Below are 19,574 nucleotides of genomic sequence, written 5' to 3'. Positions count from 1 at the left end.
TACCAGGCCACATGCCCTCAACATTGGGAGGGTGCTTTGGGGTAGCCCCCCAAAACACCTTGTCCCCATGTTGATGAGGACAAGGGCCTCATCCCCACAACCCTGGCCGGTGGTTGTGGGGGTCTGCGGGCGGGGGGCTTATCGGAATCTGGAAGCCCCCTTTAACAAGGTGACCCCCAGATCCCGGCCCCCCCCCTGTGTGAGATGGTAAGGGGGTATATAAGTACCCCTACCATTTCACGAAAAAAGTGTCAAAAATGTTAAAAATGACAAGAGACAGTTTTTGACAATTCCTTTATTTAAATGCTTCTTCTTTCTTCCTTCATCTTCTGGTTCTTCTGGCTCTTCTGGTTCTTCCTCCGGCGTTCTCGTCCAGCATCTCCTCCGCGGCGTCTTCTATCTTCTTCTCCTCGGGCCGCTCCGCACCCATGGCATGGGGGGGAGGCTCCCGCTCTTCTCTTCATCTTTTTCATCTTCTTCTCTTCTTCTTTTCTTCTCTTCTTCTCTTCTTCATTTTCTTCTCCGGGCCGCTCCGCAATCCATGCTGGCATGGAGGGAGGCTCCCGCTGTGTGACGGCGCTCCTCGTCTGACAGTTCTTAAATAACGGGGGGGCGGGGCCACCCGGTGACCCCGCCCCACTCTGACGCACGGTGACTTGACGGGACTTCCCTGTGACGTCACGGGGAATGCCACAGGGAAGTCCCGTCATGTCCCGTGCGTCAGAGGGGGCGGGGTCACCGGGTGGCCCCGCCCCCCGTTATTTAAGAACTGTCAGACGAGGAGCGCCGTCACACAGCGGGAGCCTCCCTCCATGCCAGCATGGATTGCGGAGCGGCCCGGAGAAGAAAATGAAGAAGAGAAGAAGAGAAGAAAAGAAGAAGAGAAGAAGAGAAGAAGAGAAGAAGAGAAGAGCGGGAGCCTCCCCCCCATGCCATGGGTGCGGAGCGGCCCGAGGAGAAGAAGATAGAAGACGCCGCGGAGGAGATGCTGGACGAGAACGCCGGAGGAAGAACCAGAAGAGCCAGAAAAACCAGAAGATGAAGGAAGAAAGAAGAAGCATTTAAATAAAGGAATTGTCAAAAACTGTCTCTTGTCATTTTTAACATTTTTGACACTTTTTTCGTGAAACTGTAGGGGTACTTATGTACCCCCTTACCATTTCACACAGGGGGGGGGCCGGGATCTGGGGGTCACCTTGTTAAAGGGGGCTTCCAGATTCCGATAAGCCCCCCGCCCGCAGACCCCCACAACCACCGGCCAGGGTTGTGGGGATGAGGCCCTTGTCCTCATCAACATGGGGACAAGGTGTTTTGGGGGGCTACCCCAAAGCACCCTCCCAATGTTGAGGGCATGTGGCCTGGTACGGTTCAGGAGGGAGGGGGGGCCGCACTCTCGTCCCCCCCTCTTTTCCTGCGGCCTGCCAGGTTGCGTGCTCGGATAAGGGTCTGGTATGGATTTTTGGGGGGACCCCACGCCGTTTTTTTTTTTTTTTTTTGGCGCGGGGTTCCCCTTAAAATCCATACCAGACCTGAAGGGTCCGGTATGGAATTTAGGGGGAACCCCACGTCATTTTTTTTTTTAAATTTTGGCCGGGGTTCCCCTTAATATCCATATCAGACCTGAAGGGCCTGGTATGGAATTTAGGAGGACTCCCACGTCATTTTTTTTTTTTTAATTTTGGTTCGGGGTTCCCCTTTGGGGAATTCCCATGCCGTTTTTATCAATGAACTTCTAAGTGTATTGTCGGCAATGCAATAGCCGCGGGTAGTTTTAAATGAGTTTTTTCCTTCAAAATGTCATTTTGCTGTCAGACTGTTCTAAACACAGGAAACATGCGCCCCTTTACAGGCATACTATAGACACTCCCCAGCTACGAAATTTAAAGGGATATTACACTTTTATTGATTGACTTTAAGCATTATTAAAATCACTGCTCCTGAAAAAACGGCCGTTTTTAAAACTTTTTTTTGCATTGATCCATGTCCCCTGGGGCAGGACCCAGGTCCCCAAACACTTTTTATGACAATAACTTGCATATTAGCCTTTAAAATTAGCACTTTTGATTTCTCCCATAGACTTTTAAAGGGTGTTCCGCGGCATTCGAATTTGCCGCGAACACCCCAAATTGTTCGCTGTTCGGCGAACTTGCGAACAGCCAATGTTCGAGTCGAACATGAGTTAGACTCGAACTCGAAGCTCATCCCTATACAGTAGTGATTATTTGCTCTTTTTGCACTATAAAGGGCTCATTTTAGGTTTTTTTAACCACATTGTGTTACTGGCCGATTAATCCATTATGAAAATAGTAATCGATTAATTTCATAATCGATTAGTTGTCGATTAATCGATTAGTTGTTTCAGCCCTAAATTTGTATACGGAGAACACTATGGTCTCTATACTTATTATTTACATGTCCTGAACTCATGGAATCTTGAGCCAAGCTGGGAGATGATCCGCTTCTTTGGATATTAATGAGCTGAGTTACCATTAGGAAAAGAGCCATCTGGATTACCCACCATTGATTGGGAGGAGGAAGTGAGAGCAAAGAGCTCGTGGGGAGATCCGCATATGAGTTTTGACTCATCTGGGAGGTGAGCGCGAATTTTTACTGGTGGTGGTGTGCACTCCTTTTGAGGACCAACAATCACTGTGGTGGAATTGTGTGGATACACTGATCACAAGAAGAGTTTTTCATGTTTTATTTCTTCATTTTTTAATTTTATGGACTATTCATTTATATGTAGGATTTATTTATTTTAGAGATTTGTACATTATATTTATAATTTTACACATAGCTCTACATTTATTTATTTACTTGATATTCGATATATAACAAATCGATTCATGCCCTTTGCAGTAATCCAACCTCCAGCACAAAATTAATCAGCTGATTGGACTGTAAGATTTACTCCGAGTTGTTCTTTTGTTTCATTAGACCTGTAATGAATTAACGAATCATGCCTAATACATTTGTTATTTTCACTATAATTTCTTTTGTATTCGTTGAAATTAGTTATTCGTTATATATTCGTAAGATGCAAAATTTGGCTGAATTTCGATTAGTTACGAAACAAGTTGCACATGTCTAATTTACGACACCCGCTGTATGCCATGGTGAAGTGACTTCAATGCACATATGCTAGAGTGATTTCATTAGGGCCTGGCCATCTAAGAGGGCAAACCCGGGAAGGAAGACCTGGAGAAGATGGAAGCACCAAGAGCAGTGACAGCTCATCCTCCGCTTGAGAGGTAAATCTGTCATAATGTGCTAGTATGTGATGCATACACACAGAGTTCAGGGGTCAGGATTAAGTAACACAGAGTTCGATTTTAGTTCAGCACACTTCACAAAAGTTGGGTGCCGAAACCCAACCCCGTTGCAATCAATAGAAGCAAAATCTGTCAAATTAAAAATGTCAATTTTCTGGGCTAATAAAGAGGGTGTCAAAAATATTGCTTCTCTATATGGTTAGCGGTTTATGCAAAATAGGGGTTGAATGGGCAGAAGTTCGGTCTAACCACAGGTTTGGACCCAACCATAGGCTCATTCCCATCCTCCATTGCTAATCTTTACTTTACCTCATATCAGGCTTCTAATTGTACAAAATCTAGCCTCCCAAGCTCTAGTGAAATGTCTCCTGACACTTCATTAAAGAGAACACAAGTTGGGGAGCAGCTATTATTTCTGTTACTGTGACATAAATAGGCAAAGTGAGAGATTCCTATTGAAGTGCTAGAGACCTGTACGCAGCCTTGCCCTCTCTAGGTCAGCATAATATTTTCCCCCCTGTTGTCTTTTGACCTGCTCTTCTTGCTACCTTCTCAATCATTGTGTCATCCTAAGGTTCCCTAAGCTCCTCTTCTTCTTTGTTCTGTCCTCTTCCTTGGCTTAGCTGGTCTTCTTCAATATATGTTCCTCTATCCTCTCCACCATCAACTCCTGTTTTTTCCCTCCCTACTTCTACCTGCACCCTCCATATACATCACTTATGCTTTTATCATCACAGACAAGCACTCATGTATCCAAGTGGGCACATTTTTGCTACTTATTTCTGTAATAATTTTTCCTTGACAGTTTATTTTAGTCTGACTTACTGATATTGTTCAGAGAAACTTCTCCTTTAAAGGCACCATCTGGATATGCAATAAAGAGGCAATGATAAAAAGCTTCATCTTCCTTCTCCAGCTTAGAAAGCTTTATAGAAGAGATTCTTGAACTGGCACTTAGAATGGAGACACGCCCCTGAAATGGTGCAGCGATGTTGCTGCCGTACTTCTCACTGTAGGTCACCATGTTCTGAGTGTTCTTCCCCTTCTTTTTTTGCCAGGTGACTTGTACAACATCCAGATGAGCTTGGAATTCACATGACAGAATAGCATCTCCTCCCAGTACAGCAAGGCTCGTGTTTGTACATAATACTTGAGGTCCTAATGCTGAAAAAAAGAAAATGGTTACTGTGACATAGAAAATAAATATCAATATATGATAATAATATACCATGTGGGGGGAAATATTAAAGTCCATGCAAAACTGAAAGTCTGGAGTCTAATAAACCCAAATATCTATTATATTAATCTGGGTCAATGGTGATAAGATCTCTGCCACCATTTCCCAGATCCACCATCACTTGATGTGGCCTTTACAGGGCGTTCTCATCCCTGTTGTATTACGGGGATAAGGTCGGAGTGAAGTAGGAACGGGGGTCAGTTTATATGGCCATAGTTATGTGTGTAGTAAGACTGATTTAGAATTTCAGCTAAGAATCATATTTCTTGTATTTCATGTTGAAGCTACTTGTGACTCCCCCATCACAGGAATCTGCTACATTCCTCTTTCTGTGCAAAAAGCTTGCTTGCTGACATCATTTAAGACAGATGAAGGAACCGCAACAGCATACTGCAGAGAAACGAAAGTTTTGTATAAAGTTAAAAATATATATGGTTTGCAGAACTTGTCTGATTTTAGGATGCATAGGTTGATTTTTAAAAGGTTAGAATGTCTGGTATAACGGAAGTGTACCGCCTGTTCGCTTGTGACGCAATATGCTGAAAAATTATATGTACATTGTATTCACTGTATCTGACACTCTTCACATGTAGACACTAGTCAGGTCAGGAGTGTCCATTCTTTTTTGGCCAGAAGGATGGAATAAATCTCCCATACCAGAGTTCTTTGTCCAATAATGTCATTACCGATATTCTGCTACTTTATTTGGTGCATTGGCCGGGAAGGGGGAATATCGGTGTGACCTGTTGAGGCAGGTGGCACTGTTTTCCACCAGACCTACAAGGAGTGGTCCGAGGGGCCAGCCCTGTGGGCTATATCGTAGTCTCAAAAGGCGCCTTCTAGAACTGTTATCTAGGAGACTGCGCTGTGTCCCATTTGGTGGCCTGCTGTGGACGACCTTGGTAGCATCAAAAGGACCTGGGAATCTGAGAAATAGATAGCTGGAGCTCCAACGGGAACAGGTGAGAGTCTTTTTACTTTTGTTTTTGGATAACAGTCAGACAGCCAGCCAGCCTCTCGAGGGATCAAGAGAAGCTAAGCCTGATCACCTTCCGAGAGAGACGTCCGTTTAGATGATTGTGCATCTTTCGGACGAATCCTCAGTCAGTCAGTAATTTTTGGGTGGGAGTGTCTGGTATGATTGATGTGTGTATTAGACATCACTTTGTGGTGAAGTGACAGTGGTCCTCTTCTAAGTGCGTTTTCTGGCCGGGAGACCACGCCCAGGCCACTGACCGAGGGAAGCGTTGTCTATTGTTCCTACTTGTGTCGAGGATTCAGACCCCTTACTGAATTCTCATCATCTACCCTACCCTCTGTGTCTGTCTTGGTGTCTTTTAGGTTATAAGTATGGGTGGGAAATATAGTGTTGAATCTCCCCTACAATCCATGATCTCCAACTTTAGGAAGGGATTTGCTAAGAACTGCAATTAAAAGCTTAGTCCTGAGAAATTGATAACATTGTGCGAGAAAGATTGGCCCCGCTATGGAGCGCGGTGGCCCCCACAGGGAAACTTTGACTTAGAGACCATTGACCGATTATTTGAGAATATTATGTCAGACTCACAGAAACATGACCAAGACGCACCTTCCAGGAGGACTGTTCGTTCGGATGATTGTGCATCCCTCGAATAAATCCTCAGCCAGTCAGGAGGAATATCCGTCCGGATGATTGTGCATCTCTCGGATAAATCCTCAGCCAGTCAGTAAGGAGGAATATCCGTCCGGATGATTGTGCATCTCTCGGATAAATCCTCAGATAGTCAGTTAGGAGGAATGTTCGTCCAGATGATTGTGCATCTTTCGGACAAATCCTCAGTCAGTCAGTCAGTCAGCTAGGAGAAAACGTCCGTCTGGATGATTGTGCATCCTTTGGACAAATGGGAGATAAAGACCTGCAGTGGATAGAAGCCACAAAAAGAGGAACAGTGTAGAATTATGGTTATGACAAGAGTAGTACCACTGACAAAACAAAAAAAACACATATATTCTCAACCCGAAGAGACAGATCAGCCTCCCCCGTATGTAGATGAACGGACCTCAGATAGAGACAGGTCAGAGCCATGTCCAAATGCCCCGTCCAGTAAACAAGGGGACTCAAGTTGTTGTCCACCTACATCAGATTCAGCAAGTTTGTCAATGCCAAATCTCAGTAAATATACTCCGAACCGTAAAACTCTGGGTATAGGCAGGACAGAAATAGGAAACTCAGTAGTAGTCAATGGGCTCCCCAATTAAGTGTCCACTTCCACTCCGAGAAATCCTGATGCAAACAGCCGGACCCTTGCCCCGTCTTTCAACATACCTCTGCAAATGCCCCTAAGAAAACAGGCGGTGGAGGAACATCGGACTCTAGTTTACACCCCTTTTTACCACAACAGATTTACTGAACTGGAAGATTCATAACCCTGCCTACTCTGAGAAGCCCCAAGCCATCACAGATTTGCTCCGGTCAATAACTCAGACCCATAACCCCACTTGGTCAGACTGCCAGCAACTTTTATTGACCCTTTTTAATACTGAGGAGAGACACAGAATTAACCAAGCAGTGCAGAAGTATAAAGGCAAAAGACCTTTCCTATTAGAAAGACTTTGTAGTTTTGGGGGGGGGCACCAAGTCCAACATCAGTTCCTGTACATGCCGGATTCCCCTATTCCCTTGCTGGGCAGAGACTTACTTGCTAAACTCAGAGCATACATATACTTCCAATCTGATGGACAGGCTATCCTAAAATTGCCCCATCCCTTTGAAGCCTGCATACTGCAAGACATCCCGGGACTATGGGCAGAAGACAACCCACCAGGACCCATTTCCCACCGCCAGACATATTTCCCCAATCCTTATTAAATTAAAATCAGGAGACACTCCAGTCAGCCTGAAACAGTACCCAGTCCCTCTAAAAGCCCTAGTAGGAATACAAAAGTACTTAAACAAATTCCTACACTATGGAATTCTAAAACCCTGTCAGTCTCCCTGGAATACACCTCTACTCCCAGTGCAGAAACCCGAAACAGCTCACTGTCGTCCTGTTCAAGACCTCAGAGTGGTCAATCAGGCTGTAATGACCACGCACCCAGCGGTCACTAATGAACTGTTACAATTACTGTGGGAGGCAGGTTATAAGGTGTCCCGGAGAAAGGTGCAATTGTGACAAGAGACTGTAAAGTACCTGGGATTCACAGTATCACAAGGACAGAAACAATTGGGAGAAGGCAGGAAAGAAGCTGTTTGTCAGATTCCCACTCCGACTACCAGACGGCAAGTACGTGAATTCCTGGGGGTGGCAGGATTCTGCTGAATCTGGATACCGGACTTTGCCAAAAAAGCCAGACCCCTCTATGAATCCACAAAAGGGGGAGAAAAGGAACCCTTTCAGTGGGGACAACAACAAAACAGAGCATTCCAAGACATTAAGGTCTCCCTAATGCAGGCTCCTGCGCTGGGCTTGCCAGATAGCCAAAAAGTCCTCTATTTATATGTCAGTGAAAAACAAGAAATAGCAGTAATACTTGGGGTCTTGGCAGCGCCCTGTAGCATACCTTTCAAAACAACTGGATACTGTAGCTCAGGGATGGCCATCCTGCCTGCAGGCCATCGCAGCAACAGCCCTCCTTGTGGCTGAAGCTGACAAGTTGTCATTAGGTCAGGAGACTTATGTCCGAGTCCGACACCAAGTACAGGCATTAATGGATTACAAGGGGAATCACTGGTTTACTAACAGTCAAATGGTTGAATATCAAGCTATGCTGTGTGAAAATCCTCGTATCCACTTAGAGACTGTAAACACTTTAAACCCAGCCACTCTGCTCCCCACCTCACAGGAACCCCTAACTCATGACAGTCTCCAGGTAATGGATATGCAAGCCGACCAGACTTGAAAGACCGCACCCTTGGAAAATCCAAACGTTGAGTACTTTACTGACAGAAGCAGTTTTGTAAAATATGTTTATCCCCAGATATAGGCTCAGACAATGGCCCGGCCTTTGTCCACAAGTGCCTCCAGGAATTAGCAACAGCACTTAAGATTGCTTGGAAACTACACACTGCATATAGGCCCCAAAGCTCTGGAAAAGTTGAACGAATAAACTGCACGCTCAAGTCACAACTGGCCAAGCTCTGTCAAGAAACCCAAATGAAATGGACCTTGATGTTGCCCATTGCTTTACTGAGAATTCGGAGTACCCCAACAAAGAGGACAAATCTGTCCCCTTTTGAGGTACTGTATGGTAGGCCCCCACCCATCATTAGAGGGATAAGAGGAGACTTGCATCAGATAGGAGGGGTTGTTAACCGTGAACTGAAACAGAGACTTGGGGAAAGTATGCAGGACATAGGGAAATCAGTTCAAGAGAAACTTTCCATAAGCTTGTCGAACCCAGTATACCCCTTTAAACCAGGAGACACAGTGTGGGTAAAGGAGTGGAACTTAACCCCACTAGGGCCAAAATGGAGAGGTCCTTACACTGTTCTGCTATCTACCCCAACAGCTATTAAGGTAGCTGAGGTGACACCCAGGATACACCACTCCAGGGTAAAACGAGCTGCTGACCTCACAGACTCCTGGCACAGTACAGTAGATCCCCAAGATCCTTTGAGACTGAGATTGACCAGAGAAATCAGAAGGAAGAACTCCAACCCAATACCTATCATTTTTCAAATACTCTCTCTCCCATCCCAATCCTCCACACCCTCCCCTTGGGAAGTGGTTGAGGTTGATGGCAGAACACACATCAAAAATCAGGCTTGCTGCAGTGCTGGGGTCAGTGATCAGTGTACGGTTTATCAGCTTACCGGTGGAACTAAAGCTCTGAACGGTTAGCCAGGTTTTGTAAGGTGCATAAGTGGGGTCATAACAGGTTATCTGATTTTCCACGGGGCACATTGAATAGGTAGTCCCATTATGTATGCAGGTACCAGTCTCTGTGCCCTTGCATTGATAATGGGAGTGCCACAGTAACATCTTGGTAGTCACAGGTCCTACTCTGGTGGTCTTTATACAAGGGTCACATGAGTTACTCTCCCCCTCTTTTAACCCGGTCAGTATCACTATTATGGCTATCAACAGTCTCATTATAACGATTTTAGTAAACATTACACCGATGAATATCCTCAGGCTTCAGCTTGTGCATAGACCAACCAGCGTCCGGGGTGTGGTTGGAGCAGAGCTTAGTAGATATCCTTAATCTTCTGCCGTGCGTTGAGCCAGCAGCTTCCAGGAGTGTGTTGGCCGCAGGGCTGCAGTCTGTCTATCTTCTGCCGTGCGTAAATTCAGCAGCTTCCAGGGGTGTGCTGAACACAGGGCTGGAGTTCTTCCTTCTGATTTCTCTGGTCAATCTCAGTCTCAAAGGATCTTGGGGGTCTACTGTACTGTGTCAGGAGTCTGTGAGGTCAGCAGCTCGCTTTACCCTAGAGTGGTGTATCCAGGGTGTCACCTCGGCTACCTTAATGGCTGTTGGGGTAGATAGCAGAACAGTGTAAGGACCTCTCCATTTTGGCCCTAGTGGGGTTAGGTTCCACTCCTTTACCCACACTGTATCATCTGGTTTAAAGGGGTGTACTGGGTTCGACAAGCTTATGGGAAGTTTCTCTTGAACCCATTTCCCTATGTCCTGCATACTTTCCCCAAGTTTCTGTATCAGTTCGCGGTTAGCAACCCCTCCTATCTGATGCAAGTCTCCTCTTATCCCTCTAATGATGGGTGGGGGCCTACCATACAGTACCTCAAAAGGGGACAGATTTGTCCTCTTTGTTGGGGTACTCCGAATTCTCAGTAAAGCAATGGGCAACATCAAGGTCCACTTCATTTGGGTTTCCTGACAGAGCTTAGCCAGTTGTGACTTGAGTGTGCGGTTCATCCGTTCAACTTTTCCAGAACTTTGTGGCCTATATGCGGTGTGTAGTTTCCAAGTAATCTTAAGTGCTGTTGCCAATTCCTGGAGGCACTTGTGGACAAAAGCAGGCCCATTGTCCGAGCCTATGGCAGAGGGGATTCCGTATCTGGGGATTATTTCTTGAGTCAGGCATTTAACCACTTCTTTGGTAGTTTCAGTCCGTGTGGGCCATGCTTCTACCCAGTTTGAGTAGGTGCAGACGGCCATTAACAAATATTTGTATCCACCTGCAGGGGGCATAGCAGTGAAGTCAACCATCAATTCTTCCATTGGTGAGGCACCTACAGCCTGCACTCCAGGGGGTGGTACAGGTCCCTGCCTTGGATTATTCCGGATACATTCTACACATCTGCTGGATGCAGCTTGTGCCAATGTGGGCAGCCGGGGAATATAAAAATGTCTCTCTAGGGCTTTCTCAATGGCTGTTTTTCCCATGTGTGTCCCCTTGTGAAATTCTGTCACTAGTTCAGTTGCCACGGCAGCGGGGACAACAATTCTCCCGTCCTGCAGTTGATACCACTGGTCTTCCCGGTATTTCCCAGGTTCCGTCTTTATCCATTCTTGTTCTGCTGTTGTGTAAATTGGATCCCATTCAGAAAGTGGGACAGGAAACAGTGGGGCCATTATCTGTTGTAGAGGTTGTTGACATGCTGCATCTCTGGCTGCTTGATCTGCTTTTCTATTTCCTCTAGCCTCTCGGATGTCTCCCTTTTGATGGCCTCTGCAGTGTATCACTGTGACTTCAGAGGGGGCCCATACTGCTTCTAACAGTTCTAGTATTTCTGTCCCATATTTGATGCTCTTCCCTCCAGATGTAATAAGTCCTCTCTCCTTATATAGGGCTCCATGTGCATGAAGGGTCAGAAAAGCATATTTGGAGTCTACATATACATTCAGTTTCAGTCCTGCAGCCAACTGCAATGCTCTAGTTAGTGCAATCAGTTCTGCTTTCTGTGCCGAAGTTCCCTGTGGTAAAGATCCTGCCTCTACCACCGCCTCCAGTGTGACAACTGCATAGCCTGCATAGCGGACCCCATCTTTCACAAAGCTACTCCCGTCGGTGTAGTATTCGGCATCTGCTTTTTCTAAGGGGCTGTCTTTCAAGTCTGGTCGACTGGCATATACTTCATCCATTACTTGAAGACAGTCATGCATTAAGGGTTCTTGTGAAGTGGGGAGCAAAGTGGCTGGGTTTAAAGTGTTTACAGTCTCTAAGTGAATACGAGGATTTTCACACAGCATAGCTTGATATTTAACCATTCAACTGTTCGTGAACCAGTGATTCCCCTTGTAATCCATTAATGCCTGTACTTGGTGTGGGACTCGGACATAAGTCTCCTGACCTAATGACAACTTGTCAGCTTCCGCCACAAGGAGGGCTGTTGCTGCGATGGCCCGCAGGCAGGATGGCCATCCCTGAGCTACGGTGTCCAGTTGTTTTGAGAGGTATGCTACAGGGCGCTGCCAAGACCCCAAGTACTGTGTTAGGACTCCTACTGCTACTCCTTGTTTTTCGCTGACATACTAATAGAAGACTTTTTGGCTATCTGGTAGGCCTAGCGCAGGTGCTTGCATTAGGGAGACCTTGATGTCTTGGAACGCTCTGTTTTGCTGTTCTCCCCATTTGAAGGGTTCCTTTTCTCCCCCCTTTGTGGATTCATAGAGGGGTCTGGCTTTTGTGGCAAAGTCCGGTATCCAGATTCGGCAGAATCCTGCCGCCCCCAGGAATTCACGTACTTGCCGTCTGGTAGTTGGGGTGGGAATCTGACAAACAGCTTCTTTCCTGCCTTCTCCCAATTGTCTCTGTCCTTGTGATACTCTGAATCCCAGGTACTTTACAGTCTCTTGACATAACTGCGCTTTTCTCCGGGACACCTTATAACCCGCCTCCCACAGTAATTGTAACAGTTCATTAGTGGCTTGAAGGCACTCCTCTCTATTCTTGGCGGCGATTAATAGGTCATCCACATACTGGAGTAGGACTCTATTCTCAGGGTCAGACTTGAAAGATTTCAGGTCTTGGGTCAGGGCAGTTCCAAATAGTGTGGGGAAATTTTTAAATCCTTGGGGTAAACGTGTCCATGTCAGTTGTCCTTTTCCCCCCGTCTCTGGATCCTCCCACTGGAAAGCAAAAATACGCTGGGATTGTTCTGCCACTCTGAGACAGAAGAAGGCATCTTTTAAGTCCAGAACTGTGAAATAGGTGGCCTCCCCCGGTATTAATCCCAATAGGTTGTAAGGGTTCGGGACCGCTGGGTGGATGGTCATAACAGCCTGATTGACCGCTCGGAGGTCCTGAACAGGACGATAGTCTGCTGTTCCGTGTTTCTGTACTGGGAGTAAAGGTGTATTCCAAAGAGACTGACAGGGTTTCAGAATTCCATAGTGTAGGAATTTGTTTAAGTACTTTTGTATTCCTATTAGGGCTTTTCGAGGGACTGGGTACTGTTTCAGGCTGACTGGAGTGGCTCCTGGTTTTAATTCAATAAGTATTGGGGAATATGTCTGGCTAATCCAGGTGGGTTACCTTCCGCCCATACTCCCGGAATGTCTTTTAGTCCCCTAGGGGTAGGAAGTGGTTCTTCTGAAAGGGCAAACATTCTCCATTCCTCCTCCTTCGGTACACTGAGGACCATAATACGGGCTTCAGAGGGATGGGGCAATTTTAGGATAGCCTGACCGTCGGATTGGAAGTATATGTGTGCTCTGAGTTTAGCAAGTAAGTCTCTGCCCAACAAAGGAATAGGACAATCCGGCATGTATAGAAATTGATGTTGGACCTGATGCCCTCCCAAACTACAAAGTCTTTCTGTTAGGAAGGGTCTTTTTACTTTATTTCCCATGGCTCCAGTAACGGTAATCTGTTTGTCGGAGAGGGGGGCTATTTGTTGGGTCATTACACTGTGTTGGGCCCCCGTGTCAATCATAAAGGTGGTCTTGAAGCCCCCTACATTAGCGGTCACTACTGGTTCTTGGGGGCCTAATGGAATGGGGCCCGATTGGCGTCAGTATTGTTCTTCATCGGGATACACTGAGCCTGCCAACCCCACAAAGTCGGTATCTTCCTGCCTGTTCCTCTCATAGCGTCCATTTTGGACTTGTCCTCCCCGTATTTCTCTTCTCGTTGGGTCTGGTCCCCTTCTCCCAGGTCCTTTTTGGGGGCAGTCTTGCTTCCAGTGTCCCTCCTCTTTGCAATATGCACACTGATTCTTTCCCAACTTCTGCACATAATTTCCTCTTCCCCCCTTTAAGCCTCCATTGGAGCGCTCCTTGTTTCTTTGAGCTTTTTCAGACAGCGCTTCAGCTAGTAATTCAACTTTCTTTTTCATTCTTCGGTCATCTTCTCGTCTCGTCTCTATGTCCCTATTCACAAACACTTTTGTGGCTATGTCCAACAGTTGAGAAATGTTCATTCCTGCAACTCCCTCCTGTTTTTGCAATTTTCTTTTAATGTCTCTTGTCGACTGGCTGACAAATGCTGTATTTACCAAATTCTTATTATCATCTGCCTCTGGATCAAAGGGGGTATACAGTCTGAAAGCTTCACACAGTCGCTCATAGAACTGTCCTGGACTTTCATTGGGTTGTTGGAGGACCTCACTAGTTTTAGAGAGATTAGTGGGTCTTTTGCCAGCTGACTTCATCCCCTCTATAATGGCTGTCCGTTAAAGGTAAAGTTTATCCATATCCCCTTTATTATTTGGGTCCCACTGGGGATCTGCTTGTGGATAATACTCCCCAAGCCAAGCCGGTGGGTCCCATTGATTCTTCCCTAATTCTTCCATATATTTCCGCGCTGCTTGGTTAATTCTGTGTCTCTCCTCAGTATTAAAGAGGGTCAATAAGAGTTGCTGACAGTCAGACCAAGTAGGGTTATGGGTCTGAATTATTGACCGGAGTAAATCTGTCATAGCTTGGGGCTTCTCAGAGTAAGCAGGGTTATGAGTCTTCCAGTTCAGTAAATCTGTTGTGGTAAATGGGGTGTAAACTAGAGTCCGGGATCCCCCCACCGCCTGTTCTCTTAGGGGCATTTGCAGAGGTATGTTGAAGGACGGGCCAAGAGTTCGGCCATTCATATCAGGATTTCTCGGAGTGGAAGTGGACACTTGATTGGGGAGCCCACTGGCTGCCACTGAGTTCCCTATTTCTGTCCTACTCATACTCAGAGTGTTACGGTCAGGAGTATATTTACTGAGATTTGGCATTGACATACTTGCTGAATCTGATGTAGGTGGACAACAACTTGAGTCCTCTTGTCTACTGGGTGGGGCGTTTGGACATGGTCCAGACTTGTCTCTATCCGAGGTCCGTTCCTCTACATATGGGGGAGGTTGATCTGTCTCTTCGGGTTGAGAATATATGTGTTTTGTTTGTTTTGTCAGTGGCACTACTCTTGTCATAATCATAATTCTGCACTGTTCCTCTTTTGCAGCTTGTATCCACTGCAGGTCTCTGTCTATAACTTTTCTCCAACAGTCTATGTACGGGATCTGGTCATGTTTCTGTGAATCTGACCTAATATTCTCAAATAATCTGTCAATGGTCTCTAAGTCAAAGGTTCCCTGTGGGGGCCACCGCGTTCCATAACGGGGCCAATCTTTCTCACACAATGTTATCAATTTCTCAGGGCTAAGTTTTAAATTGCAGTTCTTAGCAAATCCCTTCCTAAAGTTGGAGATCATGGTTTGTAGGGGAGATTCAACACTATGTTTCCCACCCATTCTTATAACCTAACAGACACCAAGACAGACACAGAGGGTAGGGTAGATGATGAGAATTCAGTAAGGGGTCTGAATCCTCGACACAAGTAGGAACAATAGACAACGCTTCCCTCGGTCAGTGGCCTGGGCGCGGTCTCCCGGCCAGGAAACGCACTTAAAAGAGGACCCGGTCACTTCACCACAAAGTGATGTCTCATGCACACATCAATCATACCAGACATTCCCACCCAAAAATTACTGACTGACTGAGGATTCGTCCGAAAGATGCACAATCATCTGAACGGACGTCTCTCTCGGAAGGTGATCAGGCTTCCCTTCTCTCGATCCGTCGAGAGGCTGGCTGGCTGTCTGACTGTTATCCAAAAACAGAAGTAAAAGACTCTCACCTGTTCCCGTTGGAGCTCCAGCTATCTACTTCTCGGATTCCCAGGTCCTTTTGATGCTATGAAGGTCGTCCACAGCAGGCCACCAAATGGGACACAGCGCAGTCTCCTAGATAACAGTTCTAGAAGGCGCCTTTCGAGACTACGATATAACGCACAGGGCTGGCCTCTCGGACCGCTCCTTGTAGGTCTGGTGGAAAAAACAGTGCCACCTGCCTCAACAGGTCACACCGATATTTCCCCCTCACGGCCAAATGCACCAAATGAAGTAGCAGAATATTGGTAATGACTGCTGGACAATGAACTTCTGGTATGCGAGATTTATTCCACTCTTCTGGCCAGCAAGAATGGACACTCCTGGCCCGACTAATGTCTACACGCCAAGAAGTGTCCGATACAGTGAATACAGTGTACATATATCTTCCATCACATTACGTCACAAGCGAACAGACAATACATTTCCGTTATAAGACATTCTAACCTTTTAACCCTTTTAAGCAGTCAACCTACTCTTATTGGTGCAAAGCAATTTAGCAAAGCAAATTCTTTTTGTACTCCTGCAAAGTTTGCAGGTTTTTTTGTTCTTGCGGTTTCCTTATCTTTCTTACTAATCAGCTTGACATTTGCTAGCTATAGGAAAGTGTGTATCAGTGTGCTAAACACAGGTGTCTGTGTTAAGGGGGGTGAAAGGGTGAATTCAGTGTCTTAACCACAGCCTGTAGCAAATATTACAGATCTCATAAAATGTTCTTAGCATAGTATATAGGAATGGCTTCTTAGCTGAAATTCTAAATCAGCCTTACTGTTGTGTTACACTATGTGATTTATTATGCTCTGTGTCTTTAAGATGTGTTCCCTCTGTCTATCTGAACTCTTTCTCTCACCGTAGTTCTGTATATTCTCCTCCCCTTCCTCTCTCTGATTCATTGTGCACACTGCACAGTATACCTCATTGCTGTAACATCTTACATGTGGCTTACAACTGCAACGTTTTTCTACCCATGAATATCCATCATTAAACGGAACATTCGAGAGGATTCATCGTCTGTCTTTCCATACAGTGAGTTATTCATTGAGTTAAGCTGCCTGAATTGATGCAAGGGATAAATAGATCACCAGGTCATGTAAGCTCTATGTGAAGCTGAAGATAACATTTATAGCCTTGTAGTTGAGTCAGAACAGTAGAAAAACGGAGTTCCACAGCCTAATTACAAGATTTCTGCATATAGTACTGTTACAGACAAGATTTACTGCCCTCATTGCAAGAAAGAACGAGACAGCAGCACATGGAATCTTCATAACCTGAGACCAGGCTGCAGGGTGTCATATTACAGCACACAGATCCTGCCTGCTTATCACTGAGACATTGTCTGCCTGTGTCAGCCATGAGTCACCACAGCTCTCAATGTGAATATACAGCCACTCCAACACAAGACACTGAGCCAACTGACTTACCCAAACGCTCAGTCAAACCCACCTGGAAAGTGATGGAGAATTATGAAGCCTTAAGAACTGAATTGTTTAATAGCTTGAAGCTATTTTGGGAAAAGATTACTTCTGAATCAAATACAGTGTCTGTTGAACGTGAATTACTGACACTACAGGGCGCCATTAAAAAACTCTCTATCTCTTATGAGCTCTATCAGCTTACCAGTGACAAGTTCATTAATGTCTTACAAAATATGAACACAGAACTTTCACTCGAGGAATTAAAGAATTTCAAGGCTCTTAATCTGGAAAGAGACAGTTTTATCCAGCAAACCAAATTAAAGGCAGAAGCAAAGTTAAAGCTGCTACAGGACACTGCATCTCACAGATCTGTTTCCACCAGACATTCTAAAAGGTCTTCTAGAAGTCATAGTTCAAGATACTCAACACCCAGTGAGCGACTTATTAGTGCCCGCGCTGAAGCGGAAGCCAGCAAGGTGCAGGTCGCATATGCAGAAAAAAGAGCAGAGTTGGAAATGGAGTCAGTGGCGTTGTTAGGTGGGTGCGGGGGGTGCGGGCCGCACCGGGTGACACCCGCCAGAGGGGGATTCTATACTAATGAGGGGCGCTGCACTGGGGGGATTCTATATTAATGGGGGGCGCTGCACTGGGGGGATTCTATACTAATGGGGGGCGCTGCACTGGGGGGATTCTATACTAATGGGGGGCGCTGCACTGAGGGGGATTCTATACTAATGGGGGGCGCTGCACTGAGGGGGATTCTATACTAATGGGGGGCGCTGCACTGGGGGGATTCTATACTAATGGGGGGCGCTGCACTGGGGGGATTCTATACTAATGGGGGGCGCTGCACTGGGGGGATTCTATACTAATGGGGGGCGCTGCACTGGGGGGATTCTATACTAATGGGGGGCGCTGCACTGGGGGGATTCTATACTAATGGGGGGCGCTGCACTGAGGGGGATTCTATACTAATGGGGGGCGCTGCACTGGGGGGATTCTATACTAATGGGGGGCGCTGCACTGGGGGGATTCTATACTAATGGGGGGCGCTGCACTGGGGGGATTCTATACTAATGGGGGGCGCTGCACTGGGGGGATTCTATACTAATGGGGGGCGCTGCACTGGGGGGATTCTATACTAATGGGGGGCGCTGCACTGGGGGGATTCTATACTAATGGGGGGCGCTGCACTGGGGGGATTCTATACTAATGGGGGGCGCTGCACTGAGAGGGATTCTATACTAATGGGGGGCGCTGCACTGGGGGGATTCTATACTAATGGGGGGCGCTGCACTGGGGGATTCTATACTAATGGGGGGCGCTGCACTGGGGGATTCTATACTAATGGGGGCTCTGCACTGGGGGGGATTCTATACTAATAGGGGCTCTGCACTGGGGGGATTCTATACTAATGGGGGGCGCTGCACTGAGGGGGATTCTATACTAATGGGGGGCGCTGCACTGAGGGGGATTCTATACTAATGGGGGGCGCTGCACTGAGGGGGATTCTATACTAATGGGGGGCGCTGCACTGAGGGGGATTCTATACTAATGGGGGCTCTGCACTGGGGGATTCTATACTAATGGGGGCTCTGCACTGAGGGGGATTCTATACTAATGGGGGGCTCTGCACTGAGGGGGATTCTATACTAATGGGGGGCGCTGCACTGATGGGGATTCTATACTAATGGGGGGCTCTGCACTGAGGGGGATTCTATACTAATGGGGGGCTCTGCACTGAGGGGGATTCTATACTAATGGGGGGCTCTGCACTGAGGGGGATGTCTATACTAATGGGGGCTCTGCACTGAGGGGGATTCTATACAAATGGGGGGCTCTGCACTGAGGGGGAAATCTATACTAATGGGGGGTCTGCACTGAGGGGGGATTCTATACTAATGGGGGGCCCTGCACTGAGGGGGGGATTTTATACTGATGGGGGAGTCTGTACTGACGGGGGATTCTATACTGATGGGGGTCAGCACAGGGGGGGTGTATGTACTGATGGGGCGGTCTGCACTGAGGTGGGAGGTTGATACTGATGGAGGGGGGTCTGCAGACTCTGTACTGAGGGAGGGTTTCTGTACTGATGGGAGGTCTGTACTGAGGGAGGGGGTCAGTACTTAGTGGGGGGTCTATACTGAGGAAAGGGGGTCTGCACTGAGCGGGGGTCTGTACTGATGGAGGGGAGTCTGTACTTAGTGGGGGGGTCTATATTGATGGAAGGGGGTCTGTACTGAGGGAGGGGGGCTATATTGATGGAGTGGGGTCTGTAGTTAGTGGAGGGGGGTCTGTACTGAGGTAGTTGGTGGAGGGGGGTGACACCAATTTTTTTGGCACCGGGTGACACCAACCCTAGTGACGCCACTGAATGGAGTCAGTGCTTCAGACCGCACGTCAAAGAGCAGAGTTGGAAGCTCACACAGCACGTCAAAGAGCAACTATAGAAATCCTAAATGAACAGTGTAAACATGACGCAGCTATGGCAAGGCTAACGGTTCTAGAGCAAGCTATCAGTGCAGACGAAGGTGCAAGTGAGAAAGACAGCATCAACCTAAACATAGCAGATATGGAAGATCCCCTCAAACGCACTAAAGACTATGTCCTAAGCCACTGC

At 46.8% G+C, this 19,574-nt stretch overlaps 1 pseudogene; it reads right to left on the bottom strand.

Annotated features, from left to right (window-relative positions):
* The window catches only part of LOC141127733 (uncharacterized), a 54,031-nt pseudogene extending 39,470 nt beyond the window's left edge, over positions 1-14,561 (bottom strand).
* Positions 14,562-19,574: the final 5,013 nt, after the last annotated feature.

This window comes from Aquarana catesbeiana, linkage group LG02, assembly GCF_042186555.1.
Source record: "Aquarana catesbeiana isolate 2022-GZ linkage group LG02, ASM4218655v1, whole genome shotgun sequence".
NCBI classification, from domain to species: Eukaryota; Metazoa; Chordata; class Amphibia; order Anura; family Ranidae; genus Aquarana; species Aquarana catesbeiana.
The sequence above is the reverse complement of the archived record's forward strand: the minus strand, read 5'-3'. Positions and strand labels throughout refer to the sequence as shown.